The sequence below is a fragment of the Oryctolagus cuniculus genome, chromosome 15 (genome assembly GCF_051225735.1).
Source record: "Oryctolagus cuniculus isolate XC-2025 breed Fujian yellow rabbit chromosome 15, ASM5122573v1, whole genome shotgun sequence".
Classification (NCBI taxonomy): domain Eukaryota; kingdom Metazoa; phylum Chordata; class Mammalia; order Lagomorpha; family Leporidae; genus Oryctolagus; species Oryctolagus cuniculus.
The window spans coordinates 39,423,452-39,443,849 of record NC_142881.1 but is presented as its reverse complement, the minus strand read 5'-3'; the positions used below and the strand labels follow the sequence as shown (position 1 = coordinate 39,443,849).

The 20,398-nt window shown below is 43.7% G+C and overlaps 1 protein-coding gene across 3 annotated transcripts in view; it reads right to left on the bottom strand.

Moving 5' to 3' along the window:
• The window catches only part of HTR7 (5-hydroxytryptamine receptor 7), a 124,048-nt gene that overhangs the window by 102,951 nt on the left and 699 nt on the right, over nt 1-20,398 (bottom strand). The window lies entirely within an intron of this gene.

The following is a 20,398-nucleotide window of genomic DNA, read 5'->3' as shown; positions in this document are numbered from 1 at the left end:
GATGCACCCAAGTGGGGGATGTGCTGGATCCACACTGGAGAAGAGAACAGACAAGATGGGCCTCCCTTCTTCCCCCTAAACTCAGACACATGCAGAAACCCAGGGTACAAGTATCCTGACCACCCAAAACAAAGACAAAGGCACGAGTTTATCCTACCCTTTCAACTTTTTATATTCTCCAACACAAGTATGACTCTTCTGTTCACAGCATCCCTTACTAAACAGAAAAGCATAATATTAACACAACAACCCTAACCACTGTAAGGGCTCACACCACCACACTCTCTATGAGCCAGGCACACTGCAAAAGACTTCACATACACCATCTCCTTTACTGTTACAAATCTGTGAGGAGGGCATTATTACCACCTATTTTATAGATGAGTATCCGGTGTCTCAAAGAAAGTAAGTGATATCTCCATGGGCACAGAACTATAATTCATAGCTGTTGAATCCAGGTCTGTTGACTCCAGGGTCTAAGCAATATGCATCTATAATGTGTTCATCCTTATCTCCAGCACTATGTACAATGTGGAACTTGTCAAAATGTCAAGCTTCCAATCTGGGCACCAATAACTGCTTAGTCTAAGAGCACAGATCATGATGTGAAACAGCAGCCAAGACCTCGACTCCCAGACGAGCCATTTACAGCCCCCCAAGCTCGGGTATGCTTGCTAACCTCTCTGAACCTCAGTTTCCTCATTTGAAAATCAAGGATAATAAAAGCCTTTCGCATAGAGCTGTTGTGTGAATTAAGTCAATTTAGCACAGTGCCTAATGCATTGTAAGGCCAGTTACAGGTTCACAATCCCTTACCAGTATATAAGTCCAAACCTTTTTCTTAAACAGGGTATATTAGTTTACCATTACTGTTGGTTTAAAACAACATAAACATAGTATCCTATAGTTCTACAGGTCAGAAATCTAATGCCAGTGCTTACTGGGCTGAAATCAAAGTGTAGACTGGCTGTGATCCTTTCTGGAAACTGTAGGGAGAACCCGCTCTCTCAGCTTTTCCAGTTGTTAGATGGTGCTCCCATTCCTCAGCTCATGGCTCCTTCTATCTTCAAAGCCAGTATCAGTGATCAGGTCCCTCTCAAGTCATATCACTCCAACCTTACTTCCATTGTCACATCCCCATCTCTTTTTGTCTCCTTTTTCACATTTAAGAACGCTTGTGATTACACTGGGTACACCCAGAGAAGCCAAGATAAGCTATTTTAAAGTCAATTGATGGGGCAGGTGGGTGCAGTGAGTTGAGCCATGATTTGTGATGCCTGCATCCCACAACACAGTGCCTGGGGTCCAGTCCTACCTCTGCTTCCATTCCAGGTCCCTGCTAATGTGCATCCTGGGAGGCAGCAGGTGATAGCTCCAGTACTTGGGTGCTTGCCATTCATGTGGAAAACCTGGATGGAGTTTTGTGTTCCTGGCTTTGGCTTGACCCATCCCTGTCTGTTGCGGAAATTTGAGGAGTAAACCAGCCATAGAAATGGCCCCCCCTCCTCCCTCTGTTTGTGTTGCTCTGCATTAAAGCAGATGGAAATAAATATTTAAAAAATAAAGTCAGGTTATTAGCAGCTAAAACAAAATTGGTTGGCAGCTTATTCTACCCACTGCCTTTGTAATGTAAGATAACAATATACTACAGATTCTAAGAATTAAGACCTAGACATATTTGGAATTTATTTGTCTATCACACTGATGGCAAACTTGTTTGTTAGCAAAAACCTAACCTGAATTAATATAATTATTTACATTCTTCTCTACTAAATGCAAAAAATTCATACATTTGCTTATAAAATAAAGCTCCACACCCTAGTTGAGAAGTGTAAGACCCAGGGACCAGAAGGATTAGTGTCTGGTGAAAGCTACTATCTGTACTATTGGAAGTAGAGTCTAGAATTTTTAAGACTAATCAGATGAGACAGTCAATTCCAGAAACCCCAGAGCCAACTGAAGAAATGCATCCTTAAAGTTCTGCTCCTCTAGAACCACTCCCAGTACCAAAATCTGTATTAGTCAGGATTCTCCAGAAACAGAACCAATAGTATATACAGCACATACATGTCATATAGTATACATAGATATACACACACATCTATATCTAGTATATCTCCAATTGTGTGTGTGTGTGTGTGTGTGTGTGTGTTTGAGATGACAGGACATTTATAAGCAGGTTTGGTTCACACAGTTTTCATGGCTGAGAAGTCCCACGACAGGCCATCTGAAAGTTGGATAACCTTGAAGCTACATGGGAAACAGCAAAGTTGATGGTGTCACTCTTAGCCCAAAGCCCAAGCCTGAGTAACTGGGGGCTCTGCTGCTACTCATAGAGTCCAAAGGCCAGAGAACCTGAAGTTGTGATCTCCAAGGGCAGAAGAAAAGGGGTGTCCCAGCTCCAGAAGAGGGAGTGGGGGAGAGAGAAAATGAATTCTTTTCTTCTTTTTGCTCCATCTGGGCCCTCAGCCAATTGGACAGTGCCCATGCACACTATGTGAGGACAGATTCTACCATTGGGTCCACTGATTCAAACACCAATTTCTTCCAGAAACATTCTCGCAGACATATCCAGGAAAACACCTTCCCAGCTCTCTTGGTATCCTTAATCCATGGAAGCCAACACCTAAAATTAACCATCACGGGGTGCTGTGCAAAATGCACTCACTGGTTACAGTTCTAAAATCCAAAACTATGTGCCTTTTGAAACATATCTGGCCCTAAGGATTTTAGATATGAGACTGTGGGCTTATACAAATATCCTAATTATCATGAGCATCATTACTATCTGCTCTGAAAGGCAAGGGAAGAGGTGCCATGCTAAACATGGCTCCCAGATCACACTCACAAGGACAGGACCTCCGTGGGCCTCAGAGACCCACAGGCAGACCTTCCCCAGTCAAATCTGATCCCACTCCTCTGGGCAAGTTACTTAATCTCTTGCCTATCCACCTCCTGGGTCTCATCCTGCAGGGGTGAGGTTGGAGGGGATGAGAGGACCCCCCACAGTGACCTAAGAGGTTAAATGCGACAAGTCACATAAAACCCTGTGCACTGAGTTTCACAAGAAACATACACAATAAACAGCCTGTGGATTATTTTGCTCCCCTACTTGGGCGTCGCCTTCACGCCCTACACCTGCATCTTTCCTTCTGCGATGTGTTGGCTTTACCAAAAATGTGTTTCTTCAGTAAAGGAAGAAAGCTCTGGGATTTTCATCCAGCTTGGTCTGCATTTGCACTCTGCTCTGTGGCACACAATGATGATAACAAAGAGACAGCTTCTGGCTCTGCTCCCAAGGCTTTCGTGTCACTGCGGCAGACTCATTAATGGCACTGCTTTGCACCTGCGTGGGAAGCAGAAGGTGGCCTAACAGCCCACTGTGCTTTGCTAGGGCCATCCTATGGGACTGTCCTACAGCAGACCCCTGCTTCTGTGTTTACCAATCTCCTTCCTCATCCCAAATTGGTTTCCCAGGAAAACTTCTCCACCGTCACCAAGAAGAATGCTTTTTAGGAAGTTGGAGAATAAGAAGTCAAAGCCTGGCACATGGTTTCAAGAATCAGAGGCACTTTTTTTTTTTTTCACATTTTTTCCTCCCTTCCTCTCCTCTTCTTTCCTTCCACAGTCAATCCAGGAAGATTAAGTGAACACCTACTATGTGCACTCTCAGGTACTATGCTGGAAATGGGGGATTCAGTCCCTAATAACACAGACGCAGGTCCTGCCATGTAGACTGTATGGCTGATCCCATAAATAATGAACCCATACCAGTTAATTTCACAAACTTTAAATTATGAATTGAGGTGACTGATAAGAAAAACTAAGGAGTGTTGTAAACTATTTAAGGCAGTCTGGAGATACCAGCAATGCTTCCACGAGACAACAGCATCTAACTGAAGACCTGGAAGAGGGATTTAAAGAACTAAGCAGCCAGTCACAGGGAGAGTTGTGGTACAGTGATGCCTGCATCCCATATCCAGAGTGCCTGAGACTGATCCAGCTTCCTGCTACTATGATTGACAGACAGTAAATAAACTGCCCAAGTTCTTGAGTTCCTGGCTCCTAGTCTCATCCTGGCCCAGCCCAGCTGCTGTGGGCATTTGGGGACTGAATCAATGGATGAAAGATTCTCCCTCTCCTCTCTTCTCTCCTCTCCTCTCCTCCTCTCCCTCTCTTGGTCTCTCTCATTTGGGAAGTGAACCAACGGATGGAAGATCCTCTCCCTTTTGCTCTGTCACTCTTTCACATAAATAAATAAATCTTTTAAAAAAAAATACTCACCAAACCAATCCAACAGGTAGAAGAGTGATCCAGAAGAAAAATGATAAAAGAAACTTGTGAAGGCCAAAATGTGAAGGAACTGAAAGATCAGTTGACAGAACATAAAGGAAGCAAGAAGAGGCAGACAGGTGATCAGCTGGTTGGTAACTGAGGGGTGGAGTAGGGAGAGGAGGAAAGAGGGAGGGGAGGAGAGAGGAGATGAGGGGAGAGGAGAACTGAGTTGAATCTAGGGCAGAAGTTGGCAAACACCTGCAGAGTCAAATCTGATCCCAGTGTCTTATAAAAGTTCTGTACATTCTTCTAAAAATTCATGTAAATATTACCGACAGCTGCTTCCAGGCTGCAATGGCAGAGCTCAGCAGTAGCAAGAGAGACGGTATGGCCCACAAGCCTGAAATGTTTGTATCTGACTCATTACAGAAAAAAATCTGCCAACCTCTAACTTGGTGAGATAGAAGCCAGATCATACAAACTTTCAGGTTACACTGAAGATTTAAGATCTTATCCCAAGAGCAGGTAAACAAATTAAAGAGGCTGAAGCAGAAGAACGGCATAATCCAGTAGGACCAAGACTTTATCCACACATTAGATTAAGGAGTTTCAAAAAATATGGGCACATAAGTCCCGTTGCCAGATTGTGAATTCACCGGCTTGCATATGGCCATAGCTTTGGAATCTGAATGGCACTGCTAAGTGTCTCAGTCCATTTTCTGTTACTAATAATACAATATCACAGACAGGGTATGGTTGTTTTTTGTTTTCTGGTTTTTTTTTTGTTTTGTTTTTGTTTTGTTTTGTTTTTTTTTTTTTTTGACAGGCAGAGTGGACAGTGAGAGAGAGAGACAGAGAGAAAGGTCTTCCTTTGCTACTGGTTCACCCTCCAATGGCCACTGCAGCCGACACGCTGAAGCCGGTGCACCACGCTGATCCGATGGCAGGAGCCAGGTGCTTCTCCTGGTCTCCCATGCGGGTGCAGGGCCCAAGCACTTGGGCCATCCTCCACCGCACTCCCAGGCCATAGCAGAGAGCTGGCCTGAAAGAGGGGCAACCGGGACAGAATCCGGCGCCCCGACCAGGACTAGAACCCAGGGTGCCAGTGCCGCAAGGCAAAGGATTAGCCTAGTGAGCCGCGGCGCCAGCCAGGGTATGGTTTTTTAAAAAATAGTTTTATTCTGGCTCACAGTTTTGGAGGTTTGAAGTCCAAGATTGGGTAGGAGAGGCCCCACTGGATCCACCTTTGGTGGCGGCCTTCTTGTGGCATAGTCCCAAAGTGGCACAGGTATCACATGACAAGAGACAGAGAGTGCACATATGGATGTGTCTTCTGGGCTCTCTCCTTCTCCTGATAAAGCCATCAGGACTCAATCACAGAGCTTCAATCCAACAGTTTTATCAAATCCTAAATACCTCCCAAAGGCCCCCGCCAGTCAACATCATAGACAGATTAAGGTAGTACTTCACAATGGGAATCAACTCATGAAACATTGCAGACACACTCAACCACATCCAAACTACAGCTTCAGGTGATTCAAACGTGCAAGTAAGTTTGGGAACTATGGGTATAATTGCATTGGCATGTTTTAAAGATCACACCAGCTCAGGGATTGTCCCTCTGGATACACACTGAAATCATCAATGAGATATTTTCAAAAGACTTATAGAGCTAGTGCTGTGGTATAGTAGGCCAAGCCTCTGCCTGCAGCATCAGCGTCCCATATGGGCACCTGTTTGTGTCCTGGCGACTCTTCTTCTGATCCAGAGCTCTGCTTATGGCCTGAGGAAGCAATGGAAAATGATACTAGTGCTTGGGTCCCTGCACCCATGTGGGAGACTCATAAGAAGCTCCTGGCTTCTGGCTTTGGATCAGCTCAGCTCTGGCCATTGCGGCCATTTGGAGAGCAAACCAGCAGATGGAAGATCTCAATCTCTCTCTCTCTCTCTTTCTGTCTATAACTCCACTACTCAAAAAAAAAAAAAATAGATTTATTAATTTATCAAAAAGACAGAGATTCATCAATCTTCAATCTCTAGTTCACTCCCCAAATAGTTTCAGAGGCTGGGGCTGGGCCAGGTGAAAACTAGTAGCCAGGACTCCACGCTGGTCTCCTACATGGATGGCAGGAGCCCAAGTTCTTGGGCTGTTATCTCCTGCCTTCCAAGGCACATCAGCAGAGAGCCTGATAGGAAGCAGAGCTGGTGGAACTTCAACTAGTACCCTGATATCGGATGCCAGCATCACAAATGATGGCTTAACCTGCTGTGCCACACCACCAGCCCACAGGGGAATAGATGCTCAGGCCCACTCAGACCAATCAAATTTGGGTCTCTGAAGGCAAAGTGGGGGAGGCAAGCATTGATAATTTTAAGTTGCTCAGGTGATTTGAATGTGCAGTCAGGATGGTGTAGTAGGGTTGTGCATCCTGAATTAACAGGGGCCAAGGATAGAGACCTCAGCAGGCGATTCTGAGTTGTCCAACTGAGAGATGATGGGAGCTTGGGTTGAGCTGAGGACAGGCTGGTGAAATTCAGAGAGGCAATTGGCAGGACTTGGTGTTCAGGTGGTGGGACCTGGAGTGTGAAGTCTCAACACTGACACTCAAATACCTTGCAAAGCAATGGGGTACACACAGATGCTGTTTATGGAAATGGAACCTTGAAAGAGGCAAAAAGGTTGGGGAGGAAAAGCAACCGTTCCATTCTAATACAATGCTAAAAAGAAAGGTGCCAATAGGGAAGTTGGTCAGATTAAACAGAATAGATTAAAGTCAAATGGTAAAGGGCCTTGGATGTCATTTATACATTCAATTATTGCTTATAGCTATCTTCTGTATTCCCTAATACTAATACTAAACTAGGGTCTTTTTGCTTTTTAGTTCTTAAACTTCTTATTTGGTGAAGTAGTAAGCCTTTTTTACTCTAGTGTAAATATAAAATATTATCTCAAAAACTGAAAAAATATATAGGTAGAAAAAGGAGGGAGGGAGAAGGGTAATATCTTTATGTTCTTAGACTTGCATATACAAATCATATTGGATCTGTTAAAAATTGATTAAAATGAAAAATGAAAAAAAAATAATACTCTCCTCCTACAGCAGGCAATGGCTCAATGATGTAGCGGAACTAGGGCAGTCATTTAACTCAGACTCTTCCTGCCATATGAGCCTCGTACAACGCTGTCCAGTGGAGACACTCAGTGATAGACACTCAATGACACCTCTACAGACACGCTGTGAAGACTCGACAGGACGTCACGTGGAAAGTGCCTAGAAACTTAAGTATCACAAAAGGCACTCAGAAAATGACAGCATGAGCCCTGAAGGGCTTTCCAAGGGGAAATAACACAGGGACACCCTCACATTGATGCTGTAGGGTGTGCACGAGGACATCTGTGGGAAGAAGTGAGTGAGCTGGGGACGAAGCCAGTATGTAGGTGTAGCAGTTGGGATGGAGGTGTTTCACATGATAAACCACACAATGGTCTCCATTTGCCAGTTCATACGAAGTCAGGGCTCCAAACATCCTTCCTCCAGCACCCAGGCCACCCTCTCAGCACATGCCCTTCCTTCCCTCACCACGGCTCCATTTGTTCTCTTGACCAACAGGGCCACAGCTTGACCATCATATTTATAGTCCCGCAATGCGATGGAGGAAAGGACAATGAAAAAGTGGAGCAGGGCACACACCAACTGTCTTGCAGGAAGTTTCCAGGAGGCTGAAACATAACACTTCTACTAATATTCCCTAGGCCAAATTTAGTAGCATGTCTGTATCTCCCTAGAAAGGAAGCTAGACAACATATCTTTATTCTGGACAGACATATCCTGAGGTCAAAAACAGGAATTCCCATAACTAAGGAGGAAGGAGAGGTTAGAAGGGTAGACAACCAGCAGGATCTGCATCAAGGGGTGAAGTCTTATTGACTAGGGCTTTTCCTGCACCAGTCCCTCACTCAGAAAGCCTCCCAGCTCCCTCTTGGAGTTCACCGCCCCCCACGCTCTTGGCATCTGCTCTGTCTCCTTGCTTGGGACAGTCTCTGGCCTTTTCATCACCAGCCAAACTCCACATTTAGTATCTACATCAGGCTTTATCTTCTTCAAAGCCTCTGTCTCAGCTTTTATTATTTTCCTCAAATACATGCCCACATACACATTAACGCATTGTACTTGACTAGGGCTGAGCCCAGGCTCCATCCATACAAACGACACGCCCTTGCACTAGTCAACTTCTGAGGCTCTCTGAGCATCAGGTTTCCCCTACAGGGAGTGAGGATAACAATGCCCAGCTCAGGATGATGCACGGGAGATCAAAGATTCTACAATGGAAGTCGGCTGTACACAGCAAAGTGTTAATCATTAACTGTTGCTGCTACTTCCTGTTGGTTACGTCCCAAAAGAGCAAGGCAGAAGACCTGTTTCTTCTCCTCCCTCTCACCTTTCCATAACAGAGCCAGGAGAGAATTTTGTCAGTTCTTCAAATGTACCTACAAACAGCAAATTAATTTTAGAGATGAGCAAGAATGACTTCCTTCGAAGAGAAAGGCAAGCTGGAGAAGTCAGAATGCCCCCTGCACTGCTGATCTTAGCAGAATTAAAGCCAAGAGCAAAATTCAAAGCATAGAAGGGAATGAGTCACAGTACCTGGCGAGGAAACAAGCCTTCAGCCAGATGCCAGGCAGAACTAAATAGTACAGGCTCTTGCAAATAAGCCAGATGAGTTCCTGTAACTGTGTGTGACCCAAAGACGGCCCCTGTCCTCACACATGAAGCTAAAAACCAGTGGTTGCTCATAGTATGAAAAGCACAAATGCATCTGTACAGATAAATGGATATAAAGCCAAGTATTCCTGCAGCTCACACAAGATGTCGCCAAATGAGTGTCAGTACCCAATATTATATTTAAAAAATGCATAGGCCAGGAAGTGCCTACATTACACAGGGATGCTTCAACAATAATTTATAAAGTGAACCCTTGCATAATTACCATGCCAGTGATGAAACAGATTTTTCTACATCATCTCATAAGCACCTAGGAGTAATCACAATCTCCATTCTCATGATACATCTCTCTTTCCTCTTCTTTATAAATATTATCACTTATGTTTATCCCAAAACAATGTTGTGTGTTTCAAATCTCTCTATCTGGGTGGGGAATGTCTGGCCTATGGGCCCTGTATGGCCAGTGAAATCGTTTGGTCTGGGCCTGCCAAGGCAACAGTGGGCAGGACTTGAAATTCAATAAAATTTTAGCAGGGTAATTTGAAGTGGATAATTTTGTATGGGCAGAGAATGATGCTATAAATATCCAAATGGCCCTTGGCGGGGAAAAAAAAAGCATCCCCACCCCTGCTTTATATCAATGGATCACATATACGTATTCTTTGATATTTTGTTTCTACTGCTCAGCTTGTATTTATGGTCTTCAAAGTAGCTATCAGGGAAATGACAGGACATCTGAAATTTACTTAAAATTATGGAAAGTGGTGGGTATTTGGCCCAGTGGGTAAGATACTGCTGGGGACACAACCATCCCATGTTGGGAGTGCTTGGGTTCAAGTCTCAGCTCCACTCCTGATTCCAGCTTATTGCCAATATGTACATACCCTGCAAGGCAGCACATGATAGCTCAAATAGTGGGGTCCATGCCACCAGGTGGGATACAGGGATTGAATTCTAACTGCTGACTTTGATCTGACCCAGACTCAGCTGTTTGGGACATTTGGGGAGTAAACAGGCAGATGGAAGTGAGTGTTCTCTCTCTCTCTCTCTCTCTCTCTCTTTCTGCATGTGTGTGTATGCCTGCCTTTAAATAAATAAAAATCATTTATTTTAATAAAATAATAGATGAAGGGGGAAAACTGCAAAGTACACACTGAATAAAATGACCATAAACTGATCTCTGTTGAAGCTGGAGAATGGATATACTAGGCTCACTAGACTCAACTTTTCAATATGCCTCAAAATTTTTGTAATAGAAAACTGTTAATTATCATTTGTGAGATTGGTTTGTTTGCTGTGTTTCATGAGATTTTGTGTATTTTTGCTTTAAAAAATTGTGCATTTTCTCTACTGTATACCAATAGTTTTCCAAGTAAGATCCCAAGACCTAAAGTACCAGAATTGCTTGGTGAATTTTGTTTTTAAAGAAAATTAGTTGGGGTTGGCACTGTGGCATAGTGGGTTAAGCCACTGCCTGCAGTGCTGGCATCCCATATGGACACCAGTTTGAGTCCCGACTGCTCCATTTCCAATCCAGCTCTCTGCTATGGCCTGGGAAAGCAGTAGAAGATGACCCAAGTCCTTGGGACCCTGTACCCATGTGGGAGACCCAGAAGAAGCTCCTGGCTCCTGGCTTCAGATCAGTGCAGCTCCAGCCTTCATGGCCAATTGGGAAGTAAGCCAGCAGATGAAAGATTTCTCTTTCTCTTTCTCTCTCTCTCTCTCTTTCTCTCTCTCTCTCTCTGCCTTCCTCTCTTCTTCTCTGCCTTCTCCCTCTGTGTAACTCTTTCAAATAAATAAATAAATCTTAAAAAATAAAGTAAATTAGTTCATTAGTGGTTCTCAAAATATAAAGGACATAAACTGAGCAGGGCACTGTGGTGCTTGGGAGCATGAATTCTAAAGTCAGATTGCAAGTATTTACATCTTTACTCCACCCACTTTGAGCAAGTTCTGTGGGAGCAAACCGGACTAGACTGAGTTACTGGAATTAAGACTTATTCTATGCATCTGCTCTCCCACAATATGGCGCTGGGAGAGAAGTAAACAGCTTCCGCACAGCTGCCTCCAGTTCAGCTAATAAACTGTAGGACTTGTTCCTGATTGGAGGAGAGCAGCGTACTCGGCGTGTGGGCAGCCGAGTTGGGATTGGCGGAGGAGGACTATAAAGGAGGAGAGAGACGGCATGCACCAGGAACATCTATGGGGAACATCTAAGGGAACCCGTGCAGCCCCCGAGAAAGCCGGCCGGCGGTGTGCCGCTCCCCTGCGGAAGTGGGGAAAGCGGCCAGGGGGAACTGCCCTTCCACGGAGGTGGAAGGGATAGTAGCCAACCCGGGAAGAACCAGCAGCAAACCCGGGGAGGGCCGAGCAGACGAAAGAACAGCGCAGGGTCCTGTGTCGTTCCTCCACGAAGAGGGGGAGCGACATAATGGTGCCGTGACTCGGATATGAAGCCTAGGCAGGGTTCAGTGTCGTTCCTCCACGAAGAGGGGGAGCGACAGTTCAGTGGCCATCCAAACCTCAGCATCCTAGGCAATAAAATGGATAATGATACAGAGTTCACAGAGGTGTCTGTTACCTAAAACAGCACCTGCCACATAAAAAGCTTTGTAAAGATTCGGCTATGTTTAAAGCTCACCTTGGAAAGTGTGCTAAAAATTAGGGTACCCAGGATCCCCCTGCAGAGATCCTAATTCACTAGATCTGGATAAGAACCTTGCAATCTACATCCTTTTCTCTCTCTTAAATAATTGTTAAAATGTTTTAATTAACATTTAATACTTAAAGCATTTCTGGGGCACCGTGTGATACTTCAATATGTGTATACAATGTGTCCTGATCAAATCAGGATAATTATTCCCTTATTCGTGTCATTATTTTGTGTTTGATGTCATCAAGATCCTCCTTCCTAGTTCTTCATAAACCTATATAACAGGCTATTGTGAACTGCTGTCATCCCACTGTGGCACAGAACACCAGAACTTGCTCCTTGCAGCCAACTGTATTTGGGTACTGTGGTCCAACCCTTCCATCACCCTCCAACCTGAATGCAAAATCTTGGGTCCCACCCTAGACTCACAGAATCAAAACTTCTTGAAGTGGGGCCCAGGTATCTGTGTTTTAATCATCTCTCCAGGTAGTTCTGGTGCTCCCTCAGGTTTGATCATCACCCCTAAATAGTATTCACTTATGTGAATACACCACAATTTATTTGCCCATTCTACCATGAATACAGACATGTTCAAGTCTTGAGCTTTCAAGTCTGTGAAGATTATAAATACTCTTGGAGAAGACTTTTGGTAGACAGGAGCCTCTCTAAAACAAACTCAGTGGCGAAATGAGGCCACAGGGAGCATGTATCATGTCACACTATTATAAAAGCAGTTCACCAATTTACAGTCCCAACAGTAATGCATCAAAGCCCTCTTCAGTCTATACCTCTGACAACACTTGGTACTTTCCAGACACTTTCATTCTTGCCAATCTAGAGGTTTAAATACTGTTAAGCTTTCCAACTTGGGATTCAAAGACTTTATTCATGAAATTAAGTTTTGCAAATATAGTCATACACTATTCAATGATGGGGATATGTTCTGAGAAATGCATTGTTAGGTGATTTGGTCTTTTTGCAAATTCCACAACATCTATACAAACTAAGACAGCTACAATGTAAATAAGTGGTAAAATTTTATGGGAACCACATGATATAGGTGGTCCCTCATCGATTGAAATATTGTTATGGTGTGCATGGCTGTGTATTAGTTGAGAGGTTTTCATGAAGTAGGCCCCTTGCATTGATGGAATTTGGAATGATAGAGAAAGTAAAAAAGGTCAACAAGACTGGCATGTGGAAAACAAGATGTAATGTGGTTCAAGAGGCTGCAGGCTGAGGTAGGGACAAATCAAGGACCTTGGAGATTTGCTCAAGAGTTTGAACTTTATTCAAGTGAAATGCCAAGTCAGTGAAGGCAGGAAATGTATATGACTATATTTATATATTTGTGCATATTCAAAATATTTAAAGCATACATCCATTCCTAGCTTGATGCCACAGATCAATGCTTCTGCTGAAAACAACCAAAAAAGCTGGATACAGAACAAATACACACACACACACACACACACACGCATACACATTTGTATTTGTTTGCTCAAAAGCATCATAGGGTTACTGAGACAACTAGGACCTTAGGGGACAAAATCCTAAAGAAAGAACCATAGAGTGGCCAGAGCTATGGCACAGTAGGTTAATCCTCCACCTGCAGCACTGGCATCCCTTACAGGCATCAGTTCTAGTCCCAGCTGCTCCTCTTCCAATTCAGCTCTCTGCTATGGCCTGGGAAATCAGTAAAAGATGGCTCAAGTCCTTGGGCCCCTGCACCCACATGGGAGACCAGGAAGAAATACCTGGCTCCTGGCTTCGGATGGGCACAGCTCCAGCCATTGCAGCCATTTGGGGAGTGAACCAACAGAAGGAAGACCTTTCTCTCTGTCTCTCCCTTTCAATGTCTGTAATTCTCCCTCTCAAATAAATAAAAACCTTTAAAAAAATAAAAATAAGGAAAGAACCATAGAGAGGTGAGCCAGAATCCCACAGCCACTCTTTCCCTTGGAGCATTTGCCAAAACTGAGTGAGGGGTGCAGGGCTGAGGATGCAGACAAGAGTCTTAGTAGAGACTTGCAATGAAGATGCAAAAGTACCAAAAAAAAAAAAAAAAAAAAAAAAAAACTGCAGGAAATCTCTTGTGGCTACAGAAACAAAAATTAGAGACCTGAGAAACCAATATCCTAGCAAGAAGAGAACAGAGAACTAACTTATTAGCACTTGTCTGAAATTCCCCTCAACACCTGTGCAAATTCTGAAATACAAGGCAGGAGATTATGAATGCAAAGACAAAGTTTACAAAAAGGTCTCAGCAGGAGTTTTGACAGCCTCAGTTCTGACAGCAGAAAAATTAAGAGTTCTGAGCCTACCATGGGGAGAAGTCATTAAGAGTAACCCAAGGGTCTCATAGCTGAAATACCAAGACAGCTTTACCCTGGCAAGAGGCATCTGCCTTTGGCAAAGTCTTCTCAGAACGAAAATGTAGCCCACAGCTCCGTCCCTAATGGAATTAAAGAAATCATTCTCCCTATATGGCTGCCTAGCAGTTATTTTCTCTGGTGGAAAACAACACTATCCACAGCATAATTTTTTATACCAAATGTTGATACACAACCAAAACTTGCCAGGCATGCCAAGGCACAGACCAAAAATCTAGAAGGAAAACAGATCACAAAGATCACTGTAATTTAGATATTGGGGCTAGTAGGCAAAGAATCTAACTATTTGGCTAACACACTGACAAATATAACAAGATAAAGAAAATAGATGAAAACCTTAGAGAATTTCACCAGAAAATTAGAATTAAAAAAAAAAGATAGAGTAGGCAACTGATGCAGCACTTGAATCCCTGCTCAGGGATCTGCACCTAATATTCAAATGCCTGGTTTGAGTTCCAGGTTCTCTGCTTCTAATCCATTTTTCTGAAACTGTGTATCTGGGAGGAAGCAGAAAATGGCTTAATTACTTGGGTCTCTACCACCTATGTGGGAGACCTGGATTGAGTTCTAGGCTCCTAGCTTTGGCCTGGCCGCACCCTACTGTCCCTGGCTCCGAGGGAGTGAACTAGTGGATGGAAGATTCATTCTTTCTCTCTCTCTCTCTCTCTCTCTCTCTCTCCTTTACCCCCTCTCCCTCTCTTTGCCACCTTTCTCTCCCTCTCTTTGCCTTTCCTAAAGAAAAAAATACAATGGAATTTCTAGTACTATAAAATACAACAACGGAAATTAAGAAGTAAATTGATAAAACATTAAACATAGCAGAAGCAACAATAAACTAGAAGACAAGTAAAAATTTTTCAAAACTGAAGCACAGAGGAAAAATAAAATGGAAAATATAGAAAAGATTATAATAGACATATATGATACATATAAAAGTCTAAAACACAAAATCAAAGTTGATAGAATTGAAATTGAAAGATAAGTTAATTAAGGTGAAAAAAATTTGAAATTCATGCATAAATGTAGTTTAGGACTCAAAAGAAAAAGAGAATATAACAACAAAAGTGTTTCAAGAGCTAATAGCAGGGCCAGTGCTGTGGTGAAGTGGGTTAATGCCCTGGCCTGAAGCACCAGCATCCCATATGGGCACCGGTTCTAGTCCCGGCTGCTCCTCTTCTGATCCAGCTCTCTGCTACGGCCTGGGAAAGCAACAAAAGATGGCCCAAGTCCTTGGGTCCCTGCACCCATGTGGGAGACCCAGAAGAAGCTTCTGGCTCCTGGCTCCTGGCTCCTGGCTCCTGGCTTCGGATCAGCGCAGCTCCAGCCGTTGCAGCCATCTGGGGAGTGAAACCAGAGCATAGAAGACCTCTCTCTCTGTCTCTACCTCTCTCTGTAACTCCATCTTTCAAACAAATAAAATAAATCTTTAAAAAAAAAATAGAGAGAGAGAGAGATAATAGCAAACTCATTAAAGGCAGCAATATGCCAATACAAAAATCACTAAAAAGCCAAGCAGGGTTAAACAGTAAATAAACAAAAAATAAACAATTAAACCAGGACTAGGGACATCACAGAAAACTTATAAAAGCTAAAGACAAAGATAAAATTCTAAATGTAGCCAGAGAAAAAAGATATGGTACCTCCAAAGGAAAAACAGCAATATTGGCTAATGACTGATTTTTCAACAGAAACCATGAATGTCTGAAGACAATGGAACAACGTTTTAAAGAACTAAAAATAAAACTTTGTCAATATAGAATTCCATACCTGATGAAAACAAAAACACATTTTCAGACAAGTAAAAAAATGGTGATGGGAGTCTGGCTGGTCAGAAGAAAATCATTCTAGATGAAAGCATGTCAGTGCACAAAAATTAAAAAGCAATGGGGTGGCCAGCGTTGTGGTAAGCAGGTAGCAGGTAAAGCTACCACCTGTGATGCTGGCATCCCATATGGGCAGAGGTTCGAGTCCTGGCTATTTTGCTCCTGCATTTAGCTCCCTGCTAATGCACCTGGGAAAGCAGCAAAGGATGGCCCAAGTCTTTGGGCCCTGGCACCCACGTGGGAGACCCAGAAAAAGCTCCTGACTTTAGACCACCTCAGCTCCAGCCATTGTAGCTGCTAAGGGGGTGATCCAGCGGATGGAAGACCTCTTGCTTGCTCACTCTCTCGCTCTCTCTCTGTAAACTCTGCCTTTCAAATAAATAAATTGTTAAAAAAGGAAAAAAGCAATGGAAAAGGTAAACATATGGGTAAATAACAATGAATGTGGACTGTTTAAAACAACAATAATATATATAGTACACTTTAAAATCTATAGACTTAAAATCCCTGAAAGATGTGAGTAGACAGAATTAAAATACTTTCATGTTCCTTATGACTCAGTGTTATATTCACACTTGGACACAAATAAATGTTCAGTGCAACACTATTAGTAATAACCAGAAACTGGAAACAGCCCAAATGACCAGCCACAGGTGAATAGATAAAGAAACTGTGGCGTATTCATACAATGGGATTCTACTCAGCAATGAAAACAAATGGGCCACTGACAGGCTAAAATCCATGGACGAACCTCACAGACAGAAGAGCACATACAGTGCCATTCCGTTAACTGGAAGTTCTAGCCAAGCACTCTTCCGCCAGGCTAACAGGACAAACTAGGAAGGGACCAGATGGGACCCCTGGGAAGTTGGTCAAGTTCTATTTCCTGATGTGGTTGATTCAATCGATATGTTCACTTTTTAGAAATTCATCAAGGCCCACATTAAGGTTTGTGCACTTTTCTACATGTATTTGGCCAAAAAATTTTAAAATATAAATCAGACGCATAAAAGGTTATACCAAGAATACTAAGACTGAAGCTAGAGACCAGCGCTGTGGCGCAGTGGGTTAATGCCCTGGCCTAAAGCACTGGCATTCCATGTGGGTGCCAGTTCTAGTCCTGGCTGCTCCACTTCCAATCCAGCTCTCTGCTATGGCCTGGGAAAGCAGCGGAAGATGGCCCAAATCCTTGGGCCCCTGCACCCGTGTGGGAGACCTGGAAGAAGCTCCTGGCTCCTGGCTTCAGATCGGCGCAGCTCCGGCCATTGTGGCCATCTGTGGAGTGAGCCATCGGATGGAGGACCTCTCTCTCTCTTCTCTCTGCCTCTCTCTGTAACTGTTTTTCAAATAAATAAAATAAATCTTAAAAAAAAAAAAAGACTGGAGCTAACTCCAAGATCAAGAAATAAAAAATTTCCAAACTCGCTGACACGCGTACTCCCTGACTACACCAACTCTGAAGAATACGACCACTCTCCCAAATGTGGTGTCCACCACTCCTTTGCACTGTTACACTTGTCCTCCTTATGTAAGTACTCTAAACGATATCCAGAACTGGTATGCATGTTTAAAAGCTGCATTTAAAGGTTAATTCGATTTTTGTTTCTAAAAAATCATTCCAGAAAGGACACAAGGAATTTCCTGGGAACGACAAAAATATATCTCAACTGGAATGTTAATTACAAGGGTCAAGTTGGACATTTAAAATCTGTGCATTTCATTATATATACATCTTATCTAATTTTAAACATAAAAAAAAACAGATCATTCTAGTTTCTTCAACGGGTTGTGGGTAGATAGAAGTGGAATCAGAAAGGCCCATTTGAATATTGCAGTAGGTCCAAGGAGTGTAAAATTCCTGTGTCTGAAAAGTCAAGAAGTAGAGATAGGTCATGGACACTGAGCTGTGAGTACCATAACTGTGAAGTGGAACAGTCAATGGAGGAAGGAGTGAAGCCAAACAGGAGGCTGTTACAGAAGAGACGAAGCTTGACCCAGTAGAAAGGAAAACCAGCAGCCAGAGCAGAGATGAGAAATCAAGACACAAAGTCCTTGAGAAGACAAGAGGATGAAATATAAAGTCCAGGTGGTCTGGTTGTTATATAACTGCATCATATTCATATTTCATTTTAAAAAAACTCAACACAATGTCTTCTTGCCTTTTAACTGGGAAGGAAGTGAAAAAGAAGGGTACAGATGCAGAGAAGACTGGTGGGACAAAGATAAGGGAGTCCCCATCCAAGGGCTGCTACTTCTCCCATGAACTAGAGTCACTGTTGGGAAAGGGCTGGAGGTGGGAACTCTGAGACTGTGAAGAACAGCAGGGCCCTGCATGGGGAAGGGCTGGGAAAGCAGCCACAAACCGTGGGGAGGAGCCCAGAAAAAGCCAAAGTTGCTCTTCCGCCAGGTTAAAAACCCAGCAAATATCCACACTCTGACAAGACAATGTGAGCTTAAAAGAAGGATATTGCTATTCATCTCTGTGCTGCACAAAGTGTATCCTACAGTAGGTACTCAAGATGGAATGAATAAAGAATGAAGATATTTTTCATATTTTCATAGCACATTTTTATCATTTTTGCAGAAACAACTCACCTTTATATCAAATGCATTTTCTTTTTTCTCATTTTTAGTTCTGTGTGTTCTCATAAGAAAACCAACCTACCAGTTTTATCAGTTCTTCATTTTATCCAAAGATATGACATGCTGCTTTTCTAAAATAATGTTTAGGTACAATTCACCAACTGGTCAATTCTTATAGGAAAAAAAAAAAAAAAAGTCTACATGCCCATATTACCACCATTTGTGACAATCACAAGGATGTAGTTGATGAAGAAATTAAAGCTCTTGCCAGAGGAATTAACCTCTTCCCTGGATTCTGGAAATATCTGCTGGTGCTAAGACACATGGGCACAGCGTGAAAAATGCTTGTAGCTCATGTACAGGAATCACAGGACGATCTCAGCCAGACTTGAATGTGCCAGAGGAACAGACGCACAGGCTGTCTTAGGAGATGGGTTAGCACAATGTGCTATGTATTTATCGTTTATCCATAACGAAATGAAACAAGGGTTATAAAAGCACTACTTGCAGCCTAAATTGTTTTATGACATCAAGTTCCATTTAAAAGGACTCCATTCACGCAAGATGCACTGTTTTGATTGGCTGAGCACTCAGATTTCTGTGCTCATAACTCATGTAGATCCTTACTATGTATGTTGGGTGCACTCTCCTAATTCTTGTTGCCACAGCCAGACTGCAAATGCATCTGTTTTTGTCATCCTGAACGAGTGTAATTCCGAACTTCAGCTGCCAACTTTGGTGCTAATATCCTCACATAGGCAATTCACGCTCTGCTCTTGTCTGCTGTCAGAAGCTCCCACCACGATATATAAAACAGCAGAACCAATTTAAAAAATAATCATTAATGGCATACAGCTGCAATGAACTTTTTTTTTCCTCAAAAATATTCCCTGTCCTATCATTTCTCTTATTCAGTCATTCTAAACGCTGGTCAAACGATAAAATAACAGAACATTTTAAATCTCAACAGCCCACCAATAGCAGTGTTTTCAAGGAAGAAGAAAAAATAAAAGGAAAATCTCAGTTACACGCGAGAGCATCCTTGGTTGCATTGTCATTTCAAGTACAGAGGCATCAATCATTTCTCCTGTGCTGAAAGGTTTCCACTTCTCAGTGTCCTGTAGGTCCACTGAGAACGTAAGCAACCTTTTCTGGGGTCGTTAAACACCACAGGATACTAGTGCTGTGCTGGCTGCCCGGCAGCAGCCCCATTCAAACACAAGGGAACTGTTCTGTAGCCAAGGAGCACCGCGGCCATCCTTCAAGTTCCATGATGGTCTAGGATCACAGACCAGCTCGAGTCAAAATCCTGTCATCTGGGGCTCTGAAGGAACTCTGGGGATCTCCTCGCCCCGCATGACACCCAACGCAGTGACCCAGCACCCTCCCGGCAGATGGTCAGCCTGTGTTTCCATCACTCCGGCGGGGGAGCTCCCGGAAGACTCCCACTGGGTGTGATGAAGGCTAGGACCCAGCTTTGGTGGTGGAGCGGGGAGGGGAGGGCGGGCTGCAAGGCTCCTGTCAACAAGTCGCAGGGATACACTGAAAGCAGACTTCCACCAGAAACGGCGCTGGGAATTAGCAAGCACCGGGGCGCCACCTTTACTACGACGGATGGCCCCCCAATTCTGAGACCACCCAAGCTCCTTCCATCTGCCTGGGCAGGGAGTCAGCTAGCAGAACTGCGGGAGCAAAGTGGCTTTTCTCTGGTTCTTCAAAGTGGAACCCGCGTTTGTAATACGCTAAGTTGGGTCGTAGAAAATGCTCGCTACACTAAAAGCAGCACATGTCGGTTTCTCTCTTAATGACACTCGTGCGGTTGGCGTGGAGCTGATGCGCCCGGCTGCGCTTCATCCCGAGAGGTCTGGCTTGATCCTCCCGGCCGAGGCGAGCGCGCGGGGCTGAGCTGGCCGCCCAGCCCCGGCCACAGCCCCGCACCGGGCGGCC